General features: G+C 46.9%; 1 long non-coding RNA gene across 8 annotated transcripts in view; it reads right to left on the reverse strand.

Moving 5' to 3' along the window:
* The window catches only part of LOC138984435 (uncharacterized), a 48,127-nt gene extending 31,283 nt beyond the window's left edge, over positions 1 to 16,844 (reverse strand). For 2 of the 8 annotated variants that reach the window (XR_011461723.1, XR_011461717.1), the window contains exons 1-2: positions 16,127 to 16,842; positions 18 to 198 (exon numbers count right to left, since the gene is read on the reverse strand). This is a non-coding gene — a long non-coding RNA (uncharacterized lncRNA). Of the gene's footprint in view, positions 1 to 17; positions 199 to 16,126 lie in introns of all 8 variants that reach the window. The other 6 variants (XR_011461718.1, XR_011461722.1, XR_011461720.1 and 3 more) reach the window with 4 other exon arrangements.
* Positions 16,845 to 17,422: the final 578 nt, after the last annotated feature.

Here is a 17,422-nt window from a genome sequence, read left to right on the forward strand (position 1 = left end):
AAATTCTTTACACTCACCTTTCTCTGATGATTTAAGCTCAAGCAGCCCTGACAGAGAGTGTCATGAATTTTCATCAACTTCACACATGTCATACATTTAAAAACATTTTGATTTGTCCTGGGCCCCCTGCATGTCTCTGGAGCACAGTAACAGTGCTGAGCTGTTTGGTAGGGATAAACCCTATGAACTCCCGGAGCCCTGGAAGATATATTACTAATGTAAACAGGCCCTTAAGTGGGGGAAGAAAAAGATCATTAAATAACTGGAAGCTTCCAAGGAAATGCAGAATTTAAAATAAGGAAAGTATTACTAGAAGCAGTGCATTTTCATAATATTTAAGGGCCACAGGTTTATCCATACATTAGTTTTCTGAGAATATACAGTTATCTGACCTGAGAATCATTTTGGAAAGGAAAATCCACAACCTAAAAATCGAGCTAAATTATTACCTTAACCTAGTGGACATTGAAAGTGATTAGTCATGTTTTTGTTCACATGAGGATAAGATGCGATTCATTTGAGCAGAAAGTCCACAGTTTCAAAATGGCTAGCAATATCCTGATATTTCTAGGAGGAAAGCTGTGTTAAATGCAGTAAAATAAAAACAGAATTTTGCCCTAAATAACACATCTGGGATTATCTTCCAAATATTTCTGTTCCTTTTAAAATTGTGAAAAATCATTCAGATGAAGAAATAAACAGCAGGAGAGGTTAATAAGTGTGAACAAAGTCACAAGTCATAGAACAATATAAACTCAGTAGCATTACAAATAACTTACACTGTGCCCTCACTTTATGACTGAGAAAACTGAGACTCTAAGAGAAGAAAGTGACTCCCCCAAGGTCCTACAGAGGCTAGGAAACACAACTGGAGACACAATTGGCAGCACAATGTCTATAATACCATAGAGCCTTTCAGCACAGTAACAGGAATGGCAGCTCAGGTGGATGTCAATCACACAACCAAGTAAAACAATGAGCAATGCATCCTTGACCCTAAAAGGAATATGCAGTGCATACAAAATTAACCAACCATCTTTACCCAGTGTCAACAGTTATTTTTCTTTCAAAGGTGCCTCTTTGGAAGCTATCTTTATGCCTTTATTCTTTCCAGGATTTGAGGATTTCTATCTATTTAATGAAAGGTAGTTCTTGTTAGCACTCTTACACCAAGCAGGCAGGTAAAAACAATTATCATATGGTCTCATTGTCACTAATTTGTCCCCACTTCCAATCCATTGTCCAGTCTACTGACAAGATGGTCTTTCTAAAATGCACAACTCATTATGACTGAATTTTTTCTATGGCTTTCCGTGTGCTACAAGATAAATCTACATTACTTAGTTTAGCATTCAAGGGTCTTCAAAATGTTTAGCCAGAACCATGCCTTCAGTTTTACTCCTGACACTCTCCTTACACTTTCTGCTTCAGGAATACAAACTAGGTATGACTCCCTAAACACAACATGCTCTTCACTGCCCCCAAGCCTTTGCACAGGCTGTATCTTCCACCTGCGATGCCTGATAAACTCTGCTCTTTCTCAAGAGTGAGCCCAAGTCTTACTTTTTCTCCTCCTGCTGAACATAGATGCCTCTTCCCATGGGATTCTCCTGCATTTTTGCACAGACCTCACATTACTCCACTCATCACATTGAACTCTGTCTAAATACATGACTGTTACCCCAAACACATTGTTTTTGAGGTCAGAGACATAGCTTTTTCTCCATGCCGTACTTTGCCTGGTGTAAGCCCTCAGTGAGTATTCACTGACTGAATGAAAAAAATCAATAAACAAACCACCATATTTTTTTCTTGTCACTAATCACCTAGTTCTTCTATATAAGGTCTAAACTGGATGTACACTGAAAACAGGATATTTGCGTCAACCTCTGTTTTTGGTTTCTATCCACTGTTTGTTTTAAGCACAATTTTATAATCACCCTCTCACCATAGAAAGCTACTTTTGGCATGAAGGTGGTGACAAAATACCAACTCCTATCTAACTGTGAATCAAGAGGAGAACTCTTGGGTAAACAGTGGGTCACCAATATTCGAGATATGGCATAGAAGAGTTGGTAAATGACAGTTCCTTTTATGGCTCCTTTTCTTATTAGAAACACAAGTTGAAGGATTTTCCGTCACCCCCTAAAACTGAAAATGCTCATTTGGATAAAAACTGGAAGTGATATCAGTATCTTCATGCCAAGTGAGTGCTTTAAAAGAGGATTTTTAGTCTGAAACAAATGGAATTTAAATCTGAGAGTCCGCTTATTCAGGGTTCTATTACTGTTTAACTCCTTCCAGTCTTCCTCATCTTGCTGAGAAAATGCTGTCCAGATACTAATGTCCTCTCCAAGCCTGCTCAGCTGAAGTGGGGGACGTCCTTGGTACATAAGCACATATTTTGCACTTGAAATAATACCCTCACACTCATTGATAAAAGGCTTCATATTCAAAATAGAGAAGGATGTGCCAGTATGGTCTTCCCTTAACATGTATAACATCTTGAGCAGACTCCAAATCAACGAAGAGCGACTCCAGTAGAAGCTGTTTGGGCCAATAAAAGGCACAGGGCATCCCAACCCTGAACCTACTTCCAATGTTTTGATTATTGCCCCCACTGACTTCACTCCAGGGTTCCATTCTGCCCCAGAGCTACAGTCACTACTCAAATGTGAGGGGTGCTCACTAAGGACTAGAAATTGGGAACACAGTAAACAGTAGCCATTGTGCCTGCATAACAGATTTCTCCTGGTCTTTGACCACCTTCCTTAGAGCAGCCCTCTCCATTCTGAAGGAGATCAGCCCTGGGATTTCTTTGGAAGGAATGATGCTAAAACTGAAACTCCAGTACTTTGGCCACCTCATGCAAAGAGTTGACTCAGTGGAAAAGACACTGATGCTGGGAGGGATTGGGGGCAGGAGGAGAAGGGGACCACAGAGGATGAGATGGCTGGATGGCATCACTGACTCGATGGACGTGAGTCTGGGTGAACTCCGGGAGCTGGTGATGGACAGGGAGGCCTGGCATGCTGCGATTCATGGGGTCGCAAAGAGTCGGACACAACTGAGCGACTGAACTGAACTGAACTGTGGCATTAATATTAACAACCAAAGTGAGTTCTTGAATTATTTTCTGGTAGGTGAGACCACACTGGCCAGTTCCCACCCCCACCCTTTAACGAATGATAGGATTTGTGACCTTCTGGTCTCCTCACCACTTCAGAAGATGACTACTCTTTAGAATTGTAAAAGTCTTGAATGGCGGGTGTGCCATAGAAAGTTTAAGGCTGGAATGTAAAAAAGAGATTAACTCTGTGGATTTTCCAAGTCATTAATTTTTAGGGTTCATCTTGTGTTACATCTAAGCTTTGGGGGTGGTGTTTGTTTTAAACATTACAGCATTACCTAAAACAGTTTTCTTGTGAATAGGCAGAGAAATGTGAGTCAGAGATTTCTCTCTTGCTGGCATAGAATGGGGACATTTTTCTGTCATTCTGAATCAAACCCACATAGAATTTTAACAATTTTCTGTTCACATTTATAAAAAGGAAATAAAAATGTTAATAATAGTCCTTTATTTTTACATTTACATATATCAGGAAAAAATTATAACCAGGGATATAGTTTCATAAATTTATTCATTTAGCAAACTTATTGAATAACTATTATTATTCAATAACTATTATGTGCCAGAATAACTATTATGTACACAGGTGTTGACTAACAGCAGATATACAAAATGAAATAAAAGAATATGGTTGTTTTGACTTTCCTGGTGGCTCAGCTGGTAGAGTCTGCCCGCAACGTGAGAGACCAAGTTTCGATCTCTGGGTTGGGAAGATACCCTGGAGAAGGAAATGGCAACCCTCTACAGTATTCTTGCCTGGAGAATCCAATGGATGGAGAAACCTGTTAGGTTACCATCCATGGGGTCACAAAGAGTGGGACACAACTGAATGACTTTACTTTTGCTTTCGCTCTACAGCTCTAAATTCAAGAATGTGAATTGTGACTGTTATCACATCACATAAGCTTAAAATTTCCTTTTGTCCACTTGCTATCTGTTCTCTTGGAAGAAAAACTTCTCTGGCAAGAAGTGTTAGTCAATATGGAAAATACTCATCTGCATAAATTCCAACTTTTAACTTAGAAAGCAAGAAAAAATATATCTATGTCTCCAACTTGGTTGGGACCAGTTGAAAGTTCCTCATAAACCCATAAATGGACATAGGCTTTGGTTTCCTTGAGGGTTTCTGAAATGAATCCATTACATTAAAATGGCTCTTAGTAGCAAAAGCAAGTAATGATTTGCATTATAAGCTAATAAAATGGGGGATTAGGCATATCTGTACAATAAGATCTTTTTTATTCACTTTTATAGAGATTCTCTCCCTATCCCTGCTTAAATGAACTTGGAAGATTATTCACCATTCAGTATTGTTTAAATTATAAGGCACCAAGCTGTCATCTGGTTTTTAAATATTTTTCCCCTTTGGTAATGTAGATGAGTAATGTCTATCTCCATTCTTTAAGAATACACTAATATAATGACAGTCTAATTTTGAAAAAAAATTAGTTTTTCTTAATATCTCACAGCTAAAGATTTCCTGACATATTAGAAACAGAATATTCTTCCAAACTACACTTTTCCAGCCATCTTGAACATTCATAGTTCAGTGAATTGTACTTTTCATTCCTATTCAAGAAGTGCTACAAGTCCTCTCACATAAGTAAATCTCCTGGAGAAGACTTCATTGATGAAGTCAGTGTACTTGTCACGGTGTTAAGTCACTCAGTCGTGTTCAACTCTGTGTGACCCCATTGACTGTAGCCCGCCAGGCTCCTCTGTCCATGGAATTCTCTAGGCAAGAATACTAGAGTGGGTTGCCATTCCCTTCTCCAGGAGACCCACTAGATTGGTCATGGTATTCACCAGTAAAAGTGATGGCTTTTATTGTCAATCATGATAGTTATAGATCCCAGAGTCATTTCCAATGTAAAAGTATGAGAAAAGGGCCTATCCTGCAGACAAAGGGAACCTAGAAAGTTTTGTTTCACCCTTTTGACTCTTTCATGCTATATTCCTAGATTTTACATCATCAAGGAAAGAAGGAGAGAGATGTATTTTGCTTTTGCAATTATCCTATATGCCAAATACCTGCTTGTTTCAATTTAAGAAAGCAAGAAAATATTTTTATATCTTTCAATTTCACTTTGCTCTGAAAGTTGAGTACTTAGATCTTATCAAATTAGCAACAATTTCTCTGGTAAAACAAATGTGAAAAGCCAGAGGTTCATTCTATGGACAGGAAGTGATAATTCTCCAAATTTTATTAAAAGCTCTTGATTTATTTCCCCTATACTATCTGATAAGGGGCACTTTTCCTGATCATTGCTCCCTGTTAGTAACGAAAATCCTATTTCTGTCTGTGGCAATTTTCAAAACTGAAGCTATCAAAGAATGCACTTACAACTTACTTTCCAAGGAAACTGCTTAAGAGTTCCTGTACCTAAGTCACTTCTTAATATTCCCCTCCCTGACTTTCCTACAAGTGAATTTTCCCAGAGGAATTTATTATATATATGAAGAATTTAGAAATGGACCTGCCTGCTGCCACTAAAGTTCTCCCAGTTCCTTCTAGCTACTAAGGGATTACATGACTGATTCACTCCTCTCCTTGTCTCCTGGCAGCTAAATGGGAATATTGGAGAGCTGCCAGAAGGGTAGGTAGCCAACCTGCTTGCCCTTGATTGAGCCTGCCAGCTTTTTAATAACAGAAGTAGGGTCAAGTAAGTGAAATCACAAACTGAGGAGAGTATTCTGAGAATGCAAAGGCAGTTAATGTCCTTCCAAACCTCAGATGGCTGGCAACCCTTGGCAGAATAATCTATGATTTGTGGCACCTGACCCTTCCACTGTGACTGTTAGCTGTGTATTCACTAGAAACATATTTACAGAATCTCTCCATTAGCAAAGATGCCTAGTGTGTGATTACCCAATTGTCATGGTCACCCTAGGATTTTGATACAGTCCCTATTCACAAATGAAAAACTGCACTAAACTGCACACAGGTCTCATTTAAAGCAGGGATCCTCAATCAATAGATCAAGACTTCTGGTAGATCTCAAAGAGATTATCACAGTCTGGCTCCCCCTCCCTCCCCACCCCAAGACCACATTCCCACCTCCCCCCATCCAAAGGCAAGACAGAATCTCCTTTATTCCTTTGAACCCTTAAGAATTCTTACTAAAGTTAAGAATAATTGGCTATAAGAATTATCCAAAGAGATGAGACTGTTTAAAATAGACTCACCTCAGAAAATACCAGAAGAGAAAACTACTTGTTTAAACTAGCTATCACTGCTCACATTTATGTAGTACTCTCAGCAAAGTACTTTTTCCTCATTTAAAATGTTTTATTTACAAAAGCAGAGCCAGGCTGTAGGCTGGCTTTCCTTCATTACTGGAATCAAATACAAAGAACATTAAAAAAAAAAAAATTTTTTTGTCTGCAACAAGTGAAAATGACAGCACTTGCCATTAAAAAGTTTATTGGAAAGTTTCAAAAGTGGTATCTCCCTGCTCCCTTTGCAGATATATGGCATTGAGGTCTAGGTACCAGAAAATTCCTCCTGTTTATATCCTACGTTGGCCGGCTCCAGGGTGCATGAGAAAGGTGAAGCAGTCAATTAGGGAACTGAATCAGACTCACTGGGAGCAAATATATGGTCGTGAATCAAAACAAAAATCCCGATAAACCGAAGTCACTGTATATGCCTCCCAGATGAGATAATCTGAGTGACGAAGTCGCAACGGATAAATAAATGCAGGCGGTAAACTCACCACAGATCAAGAACTACTACTAAGGTGACCTGATCTGACAGATAGTAACCGCAGGCGACCCTGGGAACCGCAGCGGGGTGAAATGCCCTGAGAATCGCTGAGATCCTGCCGGCCCGGCAGGGGATGCCCGGAGCCTCGCGTTCTGGACTGAGCCAGCCGGAGAGAGGCTGGAGGCCGCCCGGGGCGCTCCGGGCTTGGACGCTGGCCGGAGCCAGGCAGCGAGGCCCCACGCCGGCCGGGCCGGTACGAGGGCGGAGGAAGCCGGGTCGCGGAAGAGACCACAGTCCCTCTCCCACGTCCAGGCGCTGAGGGGCCCCAGTGGATCCCGGGGGAGAGGAGGTGAAGAAGCCGCTCTGCACCACGCGGCGGTTGCAGTAGCCGCGCCGCCTGGCAGTCGCGCCAGGCGCCTTAGAAGCATCGGCTCCACCTCGGGAAGCCGGACGCCGGACGCCAGACCCCAGACCCGACCCGCGCATGCTGCCCGGAGCTCGCGCGGGGACCAGCAGGCCAACCGGCGCGGGTGGGAAAGCCCCGCGCTCCAGCGGAATGGAAGAGCCCAGTCGGGGACTTGGGGACGCCCCAAGAGTTTGGGCGTCCCTGGAATCAGGGAGTCATCTCCATGCGGTTCTTCCCAGGCGACCTGAATTCAGCCCTGAGAAGAAGCTCCGGGCATTAGCATGGCCACAGGGGAAGAAAGAAGAGTTTTTTACATGGGGGGAGGGGCGGGTGGGAGGACTAGGAGGAAACCTTGCCGAAAAGAAATCTCCCATCACTACCAAAACCGATCCTAAGAAGTCCTGGGGTTCTTCGCCTGGAGATTTCACTTTAAAAGCTGAAGAACAACAACAACAAAAAAATTATTCCACTGCTTTTAATTGAAGTAAACAAAGTGCAACAAATCCTAACTCAAATATGATTGCAGTGAGATTAGGGTCTAATTGCTTAGGGTTCAGGTGGAATCTGCGGGCTAAATCCTACAGGGCCAATCTGAATTTCACAATCATTCTGTCAAAAGGAGAGCGATGAGAGCCCACACGCTTCCTAACAAGTCATTTTTAACAGTTACAAGCTTCGCACAAAGACCACACAGGGCGTCTAAGAGATGCAAATCTAATCCCTGGTCATTCTACAGGCCTTCAACAAAGATGTGCTAAACCCTAATAGAAAAGAAATCAGTTCTCTGTCACCAGCCCCTGGTAAAATCTATTAGAGAATGGACAGAGCCGCATCTACAGCAGTTGCTGCAAAGGTTAAGGACGAGTACAAATAAGAGGGACCCAGTTTTGTTTTCCGTGTGAAATATCGGTAGAAGCTAACCCCAAATGAGTGACGGGATTCGATCCGTGGCTTCGCATTCATTTGAATGCTAGAAGAAAAAATAATAATAAACACATACGCATTAAGACTTTTGAAGACTCCGTTTCTGAATTTTAGGAGATGAAACAAATCCCTATCCCCACCCAAAGTTGGACGTTTTTGCCTCCGAAATTATCGAAGAATATTAACGGAGGAGAGAGGGAGAGCGCGCAGGTCCAGGAGGGAGGACCTGGGAGTCTGGAGCCGGCTGGCCGGCCTTTGCTCGCATGCGATGCCTCTTCATTCGCAGAAAAAAACCCGACGGCGGAGCCGCAGTGGGGCCGGGGCCCGGGATGCGCCACGCCTCCGGCCGCTGGGGCCGAGTGGTGGCCGCCGATCGCGGGAAGACTGGGCGGCCGCGCTCGGCCTGGGTCCCTCTCCTCTGTCCCTCTCGAGGGCTGGGGGAGGGAAGGGACGGAGGGGCCTGGTGCCTTACAGGCCAGGAAGCATCTTAAATGTGCCCTTCTGCGGTCACCGAACACATGAGGTCCTCACGAACAGTGTCATCATGCTGATGTGTTAAAAGAGTTAATATATTTCAGCTCAAATGTATCACACTGTGCGCGAGACCCTTAAAAAAGGGAGGGCCCCGGGGAATCCAGGGCCCTGGGAGAAGCCCGAAAGCCGGCTGGGCGAGGGGAGGAGGGGATGCCGGGTCGGTCACTGAGGGTTGGGGGGATTCCCTTCTCTTCCCCGCGGGGCAGAGACCCCGGCGACCCGGCCAGCCCTGGCCCCTTCCCGGGCTGCGAGCGGGTAGAGCCTGGGCGCGCCAAGGTAGAGCCTGGGGAGCGCTCTCCTGCACAGAAGTGGTTCTGCCCGCAGCGCGTCCTCCGGAGTCACGGGGAACCGGCCGTCCCCATGCGGATCCGCCTTCCACCAGAGGAAGCGGTCCGGAACCCGAAGGCAAGGGTTGCGGGGCGGCCTGGGATCCGAGTCACAGCAGAACCGCCCTGCGGTCCTCCCAGGTGGCTGGGACTCCCTCCGCGTGGCGCATCCTTAGAGGCTGCGCCGAAAGGACAGCGACGAGAGGGGGCGCTGTCCAACAGTCAGGGTCGACAAGCATCGACAAGCAATTTTTCGCAAGTCCCTTCTCCACCTGCAGGGAGGAGGGCTGGGGCACTTGTGCGAAGGAAAAGATTTTTGTATGTTTCCACGGAAGTTTCCAGAAGCCACTATTTCCTCACCGGGCGGGTCCGCCCTCTGCCACCACCCTTCCCCGCAACCCCCCCCCCCGCCCCCCATCAGATCTCTCGGAATTTGCTCCTCCCCGGGGTTCACAGCCCGGAGCTGGCCAGGCTGAAGTAGGGAGGCGAACTCCAGTCCCTAGGCCCTCCGCTCCGTAGCCCTTTAATTGGCTCTGGAATAAAGTCTCCATTCGTAAGGTATGCCTGCAGGGAAGGAAAAGGTTGCTAGATTCACCCCTCAGCTCAAAGACGGAACACCATACACAGACCTGTTCCCTCCTCAGCCCATTCAATGCCTGCCCAGGCTAGGCGTACGTATGCCATAGGTGGGGGCTGTATTCCTTCCTTCCCATCTACTGACATTAATTGAATTTCTAGGCGCTTGCTGCTTCTCTTTGCTTTCCTCATTTTTCTCGCTAGTCCTCTGATAGGCTGACCTTGGCGGTTCTCTGGTGTCCTTACCCCACAACTGGCCTCCCATATGGGTCTTGCTGGCTTTCATTCTTTATGACTTAGCACATCCACTTTATCTGCTTTTCCTTTTAGTACTGACATTAGGAAAATGATACCGGATTGCCTACGAAGTAAAACTTCATCTATGAGGCTGGAATTGGGCAAGTAAGCAAGGAAAATGTAGGCACTGAAATGAAAAAACAGAAAACGAGGAGGATAAGGAAACAAGGGAAAAGTAGATATTGAAGTCACTTTGGGCTATAAATACAAGAATATAATGTTTCCGCAGGTGATCTTTGGGTCCTAAGGAGAGTCTCCCACATCAGCCTTGCGAGTCAGGGACAGAACTTCCTGAGTAGGCAGGCTGAAGTTTCTCCCCTGACTAGGATTGCTGCTGAAGATGGGCCAGCAGTTCTAAACATATGCTTGGTCCCCAGGGAGGTCCAGGAGGCTGGGAAGGAATTATCACTCATAGAACAGGGCTCCTAGAAATGGTCTGTAGTCAGCGTATCTCTATGGGGCTGTCTGGTGGCTGAAACTTCTGGCCAGGAGTCTGCTCTGGCTCTCTGATTCTTCGGAGGGCCATTCCTGTGCTTCCCTTCTGACCACCCAGCCAAGGCCCTCAGGTGGATGAGCTACTCCCCTGTGCTGTGCTTAGTCACTCAAGTCATGTCGACTCTTTGTGACCCCATGGACTGTAGCCCGCCAGGCTCCTCTGTCCATGGGGATTCTCCAGGCAAGAATACCTGAGTGGGTTACCATACCCTCCTCCAGGGAGCTATTCCCCTACACCTAGCAGACTGAGTCCTACTAGTCCAGCCCCACCCTCCTCTCCTGTCAGTTGTATGAGTTCCATCCTTCTGGTTTGCAGAATAGGGAGTGTGGAGGCTCCCTGTTGTCGGAGGCCTGTCCTGCCCCCCACCCCTTGGCTCAGGGTGAACCCGTGCCTGAAGACCACTCTTGCTTATCCACAGAATGAGTCCTAGAGAGATGGCGGGGTAGGGAGGAACCTACAGAGTTTACAGCTGGTATGTGTATGTGGGATGTCTTTAGATCTGTGTGGCCCCTATAATTTGACATCTGTTAAAGAGAACATCTCCCCTGGAGGAGGACAGGGCAACACACTCCAGTATTCTTGCCTGGAGAACCCCTGTGGACAGAGGAGCCTGGTGGGCTACAGTCCGTGGGGTCGCAAAGAATCGGACACGACTGAGCAGCTAAGCACAGCACAGCATAACGAGAACACCCAGGCTTTTAGGATGAGTTTTGCAGAAAATTGAGCAAGCCAGCAGGAGCTGTACAGAATCTCCACCACACCCCCGCCCCCACCCCCCCGCCCGCCACACACACACCTCCTTATATGGGTTCTCCTGAGATTTTCCCAGAGGCGAAAATGCTTTGCAAGGACATCTAAAAACACAAAGCCTGCCTAAGAGGCACTATGTTGAGGAGGTTAATAAATTATCTCCTTGCAACATAAAAATGGAATCGACATTAAACATGCTATTATTAGACCGAGTTTCAGCCTAATAGAAAGTTCGTTAGATGTTGGTATCTGGGCAGAGACGACGGAATCTCTTTTCCTTAGGAACACTCATCAGGGAAAGCAGCAGTTCGCTGGTTTTGTTTGATTTCACTTGTTCAGAAAAAGGTTGTACGGTGAGATCGTTTTAAAAATCCCTTCAGGTTAGGGTTTGGATCTTCGTCGTAACCCAGTGACGCTAATACATTCACTATATAACCTGGGGTCAAAATACACGGAAAATTTCTTCTCAGCCGCACACCAGACTTCTTGGGGAGCTTTCCAGAAGGGGTTGGGGGCCGGGTGGGCAGGCGGCGCTCCGGTCTCCAGCTAGGAACCGGGTGGAGAGTCACACAGGCTTGGGGGTGGGGGCGAGGCTGGGTGGGAGGAGAAATTGGGGCTTTGGGCTGGGCGTTGGGGGTTGGGGAGGCCGCAGTGGGCGGGGTGCTGCTTTGCAACCGGGGTTGGAGGGGAGACCTGGGGGGTGGGGAGAGCTGAGGCCGCCGGCGGAAAGGGGCGGGGGGTGGGGGTGCGGTTTGCGGACTGCTGCTTCAAATGATCCTGGAAACCAAAACTTCATACAACGAGAGACCATAAAACAGCTTGAGATTTTAAGTGCCCACCCTTCTAGCTGAGACCGCTGACAACCAATACGAAACCGCTGGGTCGGGATGGGGGGGCTCGGGTCTCCGGCGGTGAGACTGGGAGGCCGCCGAGCCTGCCCCTGGGTTTTGGTGGCAGCTCACCGCCCCCGCCGCGCTCGGGAAGGACTTCGTGGCTCCAACCCGAGAATCTTAGCCCCCGACAACCTCTTCAGGCAGCCCTTCCTTTAAAAACAAGTTTGAATTTTTCATCAAATCTTTTACCCGTGTACTCTTCACTAAATGATTGTTAACCATCACTTGGGAAAAGCACTAACGTGGTTTTTCTCACCTTTCCTGCCGGCTCCCTGCCCCGCCCCCATCATGGAATCTCGATATTCTAAGCAATTAAGCTATATAGTCAACAGGAATATTCGATTAAAATACATTGGGACTAAAGGCTGACGCATAAGGTCTGAGACTAGAAGAAAATATTTAGTGCTTGCCTGCAGATTTTGTCACCCATCATCCGCTCAGAAAGCGCTCTGAATCTTTCAGCGTGTCCGGCTCTTATGATTGCAAATGGCCCTGTTTTCAAATGGAAATAAGACTTGCAAACTGATTATGTGTATTGAATCGGAATCACTCACTAGATCCTCTTGTTTAAAATGTATTGAAAAAAGGATGATGGCTGCAGACCTCTGTAACCGGCTCCCTCTCTTCTCAGGAAGGTCGATCTATTTTGCAACTTTTTGCCGTTTGAGCACGTTTAAGCTGGATAATTATGTTGCCCTTGTGTCACTGGCCCAACTCAAAGACATGGTACACACACTATCTCCTATTCTGCTCCTTAGCCCTGCTTACTAAAAGCATCATCCCCTAAACACCAGATATACCAAGACACACCACACACTCATCCACCCTGCCCCAACACTTCCATCTAAAGACCAGCTCTAACCAGGGCGACTCAGCTGTCACAAACACCAACAGAATCTCACACACTTCCACTGGGCACAGTTGTTCCTCTCCTCTCCCCTTCAGTCTCCTCTCCTTCCTCTCTTGTCTTACCAGTGAACAAAACCACAAACACACAAAGCCCCAGCTTTCACACACACCCAACCAACAGAATCTAAGTACTCAGCCATGCTGAGAATTTTCAACAACTAATTTTAGGTTGGCATGACATTATAGTTGATAGAAAACAGTTCATACAGGAAGGTTAATGTCAACTGTTAGGGATGCATGGTGGTCCTTGTATGGGACCATCGATGTCAATGATTTTCTCTTTACACCCCTTCCCTATCCTGTGCTAGATGATGGCTGCAGGTGAGTTGGCTTTTGTTAAGTATTTGCAAAGGTTCTCTTGTTTGATTTGCAGTCAGATATCAGAGTTTTGCCCACTGTAGTGGGTAAAGCTGTAGTGTATGATACACTATAGCTCTTCCAAAATGTACTACACCCTGGCCTCAGCCTCAATAGTCCTACCAGGGAGCAGTAATCAACATTTCACTGACTATTGCAGCTTGGTGAGTAGTAAGGAACTGGCTACAGTTTCTATTTGCCCTGGTCAGAGGCACAGATGTATGCTCTGTGCACACCTGTGGTGCAAGAGTTACAATTCTTTCTGAAGCACACTCTCTTGGGAAGGAAGAAGCCAGTCACTCCCCAGAACCACCCACCCTCCTTTAGACTCCACCCAGAAAACAGTGCCTTGCAGACCTAAAGGCACCAGAGTGCCCCAGAGGGGGAGAGCTTTAACCCTCTAGGCTTCAGCATCCTCTGAAAAAAAAAAAGTCTGTTTAGAAATCTGGTGCTTTGGGGGTACCTCAGGGAACCCCAACTTGGAAGTTCTCTCTATACACAGCTATAGCCAGATTTGTTAAACCATTGCCTTGGTCTCCTGGGGTAGAGGAATCAACTTACGGGAACTAGCTCTTAGTCCTCTTCACATCATTACTGTAATTCCCAGTTTTACATCTGTGCTCGTGCACACACACCTAGCCTTGTGTGTGCCCAGATCAGGTAAATCGGTAGCACACAGACCAAATAAACTCGTTTTCCTAGAGCTTTGGACACCTTCACACAACAACACTGGTGCTAGGCAAAGTGGAGGCTGAGCCGTTCTGGGCGACTCTTCCACAGAAAAGGGTATCCAAGGACACTTCTCAGGTCCTGACATCTTTCGTAGAAATGACATCATCAGCAATCACCCTAAACCCTAGAAATGTAAAGTTTAACACTTCACCGAGAGCCAGGTGTTACTGACAATTCCATGTAGCAATCAAAGACTGGACTACCAGAAATGTTCAAGATGTACAAAACGGGGGACAGGAGGAGGGAAAGTTTGTCTTTCTGTTGTCAGACTCAGACCTGCCCTCTCATTTCCAGTGCTCTGTGAAGGCCAGAAGAGGGGGATCTGCTAGAGGCAGCAAACTAGGGGCAGCAACGTTTCCATCTGTTTTTGTTAGCTAGCAACGGTGTTCATACTAACGATTTCTACTATGGATAATGTCGGTGAAGCACATGACAACAATTTTTGTTGTAGATTGCTTCAAGAAGTTTCATCTACAGCTGTGTGTCTCAGGCAACAAGTTCATTTTCTTTAAGGACAAATTTTAATATTTTCCCCCAAAATAATTAGTTCTGTGACAAGAAAATAAATTAATATTCCAATTTAAAGTGGGGAAAAAACTAACAAGGGTTTTTGTTTACTTGATTTTCTTAAGGAAAACTCAGTTTCATGTGACCTCTTCCTTGAGATAGTAAACACATTCAACTTTCTTACATCTAATGAGTTCTATAAGATCTCCTACTAAGAAAATCCTATGCTAATTTTTTCTTTTTGAAGATCCTATAAAATAGATATATAAGATACATACACATGTACATATGTATCTATAATACATACATAGGTGTCTTTTTTTTTCAGACAGGTTGTCTTATGCAGCCTACGTACAAATGGACAGTCAGATGTAAATATTGTATTGGATAAAAGAACTCTCTTCAACAAAGTCTATTACTGCCTGTGACTTTTTTTTAATGTTAGTTTCCATTTCAAGCAGAAATGTCCCTGCAAATAACTAAAAGAGAAATAAAACAAGAAAGTCCATTTAAATCTCACCCTTTCCAAAACTTTGTTACAACTCAACTAATAACAAAGATGATACACGTTTAGGAAGCAGAGACCTAATGGCAAACATTATCAAATGAGAAACCTGGGGCTGTGTCTAGATGCCCTCCAAGTAGGGCATTAGGTCACTGTCAGAAAGAAATGCATCCAGCCACTCCAACTGTGGCTTCAGAGGAGGCAGAAGCTGTGCGGTCAAGTTGCTGAGTCTGGCTCCTCCTCTGTTTCTTTGAGAATCATCGAGGAAAGTTCAGAAACACAACTACTTGGAGGAGAGATGACATTCAGACCCTGGTCCTCCCCTTCAGTAAACACATTCTGTCCTCTCCTCCCATCCACACCCGGTTCCTTCAGCGACTTGGACGGACAGGCTTGCCACAGAGGGTGATTGGTGAATAGGACATTTTCCTGAAGCTACCTGCCAAAGAGACACCAGAAAACTTTCCGTGCTCCAAGTTGAGGCGGAAGCCCCAAACTGAGGCCCACAGAGGGTGGCCTGAAGTCACAAGAATACATCTGCACAACCACAGGCACATCAGTCAGAACGCAGGGAGGCCCAGAAGGAGGTGGTATCCAGTATTTTCTAACAGGGAACTGCTCAAGGAACACATTCAGTCTCATCCCTCCCAATACTCGAGGCTGTCGCTTTCCATCCATTCTGAAAGACAGCAGCATTTGAAACAAACCAGCTGGCAAACCATGCCCAAGAGCCACATCATCTCAGATTCACATTTCTCAACAGGCTTTCTAGTTCTCAGCAAATAATATCCTCTATCACTTGGCTTGCCCTGCCACCCCCCAACACACACACCAATCATTGGGGGGAGGGGAGAGCGATGTCTAGAGAGACTGGTGGCATCAGATCAGAATTCAAGGCAGCTTCTCACAACTCTTCTTGTTTATAGAAAATGAATGTCTGCCTGGCTTGCTTTTAGTTCAGGAAAGGGGTCAGTCTTTATCAGCATGGTTCACACAGATCCTGGATTCTCCCCCGCTCCTTATCTTAAATTGACCCGCTTTTAAGATACAGCCATAATAGAGAAAGCATTGACCTTACCTGGTCCCTAATGAGTTGGAAGTCAGAAAACCCCGCTCTCCTTTCCTCTTAGCTCGGGTCGCCTCAGAAGAGACTCGGCGCTACCTTTTGTGCACTCGCGACTGGAGAAGGCCCCTCATCCGCGCCCAGACGCCCGCAAGCGCGCTCTGAGAGTGTGCGGCCTCTAACGTCTGAGACTTCTTCCCTGGCGTCTCAAAATCGGACACCTCAGTGCCAGCCCTAGGCCTGTCCCCGCCCCGGGAGGATTTCAAATCCCTTGGAAGGCCAAGCCCTTAAGCAGTGGGAAGAGCTGCCTCCGGCAAGGCCTTTGGAACTGGAGCGCGCGGGGCCTCCCCCGCCTCCAGGAGTTAGGGAGCGTTTCTCGCGGAGTCGGCTCCGGCCTGGCTCTGATTTCACTCCTGGGCCCTCGAGTTACTTCCCACCGAGCCGGCCCCGGTCCCAGAGCCTGTGTCCGGTCTGCTGACGCATTCCCTGCCCCCTCCCGCCTTCTGGGCCTGGAGGACTCCAGCTGTACCCGCTTGTGTCCCTGTTGGGGGGTGGCGGCAGGCTGTGCTCCCCCCTTCTTTCCTGTTCAGAGCATCTCTGTCCCAGTCTTCACGCCGCCCCTAAGCCCGGCCAGGCCAGCTGAGAGGGTTGCTTTCCTGCCTCTCCGACCCACAACTCCGGGCTCCCAGGCTGGGGCGGGGGTGGGGCAGTCGCTTTGGGATGCTAAACATCAAACAAGCCAAGCCTGGGGTTTCAGGCCCTGAAGCCTCTAGAGCAGCTCTCCAAGACTCTCGAGAAAGTCCTCGTGTTTACATGGCGGGGTTGGGGGTGGGGAACAGGAGGAAGGGGGTTGTGGGATGCCGTCTGCAAAATCTCCCCCATTTCCCGCAGCAGCAGTCGGGACCTCGGGATGGATGGGGTGCTTAGCTGGCGGCGCTCAGCTTCTCCCGGATCTGGGGGCAAACTGTGCGGCCCCCACGCGTGGGGAAGTTTCCCCATTAGGGACAGCCTCAGAAAGCTGAGTTCTTCTTAGCGGAGACCAGAAGCTCCCGGGGCCAGAGATGCTGGAGACTTAGGGGAGGTCCATGACTGAAGAGGACAAAAGCAGAGGCTGACAGGGTGTGAGGATAAAGTGTATCTCCAGTATTTGGTGTTTTACTGCACCCAGCGCTCACCCCTTTCCCTATCGAGACGCTTCAGATTGCCTTCCAGGGCCGCTTCCTGCAGCTACAGCAGTCTCGCGGCCAGGAACGGAGTGAGTGGACCCCGCGTGACCGACAGAGAGAAGCGGCCAGGGCCCTGTTCGTCTCG

Source organism: Bos mutus, chromosome 21 (genome assembly GCF_027580195.1).
Source record: "Bos mutus isolate GX-2022 chromosome 21, NWIPB_WYAK_1.1, whole genome shotgun sequence".
Classification (NCBI taxonomy): Eukaryota; Metazoa; Chordata; class Mammalia; order Artiodactyla; family Bovidae; genus Bos; species Bos mutus.